We start from the raw sequence: 2,500 nt of genomic DNA, 5'->3' as shown, positions 1-2,500 counted from the left end.
GCGCCGCGCGCAGGGTGCCCCGGCGCGCAGCTGCGCCGCCTGCCGCGTCCGTCGGCCGGCGCGCCTGCCACTGGGCGCCCCCACCAGCCGGCTGTAGCGCGTGCGCCCACGCACCGCGCGGCCAGCACGCCGGGCGGCCCCCCCTCACCGGCCGGGGACGGTCCCACCCAGCCACCGCCGCGTATCGCTTCACACACAGATTTGCCCTTACTGATTTACCTCCAGCAACAACAACCGTACCACAATGGGTTTACCAGTTGTTCATTTGCGTAACGTCACCAGCAAACGTAGACGTCCATCCCAGTTTGCAAATGCAACGATTATTGCATACCTGTCTGTTAGGTGTCACGACACACTACGTCTGCCCACATACACGCAACAAAATGTGCACGACTAGAGAACACGTGGGAGGTGGCCCCCTACGTATGCGATGTCCATTACGAGACCGACTGTCAACCAGCATCTGTACCATGTCGCAGATGTGGAACGCGGTGCACCATGCTATCACACTGTGTGAGAAGAGACGACTACGTTTGAATACACGCGCCACTACATCAACAGACGGCTCATGCTGATCGCCATCCAGGGCGTCCGTTACTCCCACACGTCTCTATGGCGTACCACACTGCAATGTAGCTGTTATGGGGAGACGGCACGTGGCTGAGTGCACAACATTTGGACCGTATGGTTCGCTGTTGTTGGGCGCAGTCGTTGTACGGTCACACATGTGCCACAGCGTATCATTCAGTACATACGGACCTATGTGCAGTACAATGTGAGGGTTAAGCTTACGACATCAGCGGACAGTGGACACAGGCCGTACCACGACGTAGACTGAGCGCTTCGACATGCGAATGCCAGTGAACAGCTGCGAAGGGCATTGAACACGCAAGCACCTGAACGACCAGCGTGCGAAGGCAGGGGGGAGGGGGGGGGGCGATGTACATCCTGCAGTCGTCCACATTACAGTGTACAGCGGGAGCATGTCAAAAGTAAGCAACACTTGCGAAGTGTTGAACATGAAACGATACACAAGAGGGTGGGCGGTGCGAGTAGCGAACTATATTCAGAGGGTTGTGGTTAGACAACACTAGATTAATGTAACGTGTCATATGCCAATTACAGAGCAGGTTAAGGCACAACGTGGGTTAGGTTAAGGCACAACGTGGGTTAGGTTAAGGCACAACGTGGGTTAGGTTAAGGCACAACGTGGGTTAGGTTAAGGCACAACGTGGGTTAGGTTAAGGCACAACGTGGGTTAGGTTAAGGCACAACGTGGGTTAGGTTAAGGCACAACGTGGGTTAGGTTAAGGCACAACGTGGGTTAGGTTAAGGCACAACTTGGGTTAGGTTAAGGCACAACTTGGGTTAGGTTAAGGCACAACTTGGGTTAGGTTAAGGCACAACTTGGGTTAGGTTAAGGCACAACTTGGGTTAGGTTAAGGCACAACTTGGGTTAGGTTAAGGCACAACTTGGGTTAGGTTAAGGCACAACTTGGGTTAGGTTAAGGCACAACTTGGGTTAGGTTAAGGCACAACTTGGGTTAGGTTAAGGCACAACTTGGGTTAGGTTAAGGCACAACTTGGGTTAGGTTAAGGCACAACTTGGGTTAGGTTAAGGCACAACTTGGGTTACATTGCGGTACAAATTGCGTTACGAATTTGGTTAGGTTAAGGTGCAAAATGGGTTAGGTTAAGGTGCGAAATGGGTTGGATTACAGTACACAACGTGGTAAGAGAGTGTGTTGTTGGGGGGGGGGGGGGACCGAGGTTCGTTGGTAGTGATCATTGTATGTGAATGTCTGAGGCAGCGTCAGTATGTCACAGCGGTTATGTCTCGTCAGGATGCGCTTGTGCGCTTATGCGCTTTTCGCTCGTGACTGGAGGCGCGCCGCGTCTGTGGTTGCGGCAAGGGAGCGGCACACCTGTGTGATTCATTCCTGCCATTGTTTCTGTGCCGTAACAGGAGGCAGTGTGGTGGTGTTGGGTGCACCCCTGTGTAGGGGTGGCTTATCTGAGCAATTGTGGATGTCGGACGGGTGGGATATTCTATTTTCGAATTGGACCCCCTGGTGTGGTTATCATAGTGTGGATGGTGTACTGTGGCGGAGAGGATGCACCGGACGTTGGTCCATGCTGGTGCTTACATATTGTATCTGTGTCTGTTACAGGCAGAGAGTAATGTGTGATAGAGTGTCTCGCTGAGGTGTGGTTCATATTGTGTGCACAGACTTACAGCATGTATAGGGACAGCGGGAATTTGGCATATTGGATATAACTCTTCGTGAAACGCAAGATATAGGGGTGGATTGCAACGTACGAGTGCGGGAAGAGTCCGCCGTTCATCCGCTGGAGTTGCGATTTCGGCGGTTGGGGTGGGGCACGTGCGGGTGCGGGTGGAGTGATTGTCGGTTGACTACTTCGTGCGACGCAGGCACTGGCGTTCGGGTTCCTGTGGTGGACAGATGATGCAGGCTTTGTGGGTGGCGTCGGAAAATGG

Source organism: Schistocerca cancellata, unplaced genomic scaffold (genome assembly GCF_023864275.1).
Source record: "Schistocerca cancellata isolate TAMUIC-IGC-003103 unplaced genomic scaffold, iqSchCanc2.1 HiC_scaffold_674, whole genome shotgun sequence".
Taxonomy (NCBI): Eukaryota; Metazoa; Arthropoda; class Insecta; order Orthoptera; family Acrididae; genus Schistocerca; species Schistocerca cancellata.
Note: the sequence above shows the minus strand (reverse complement) of the source record.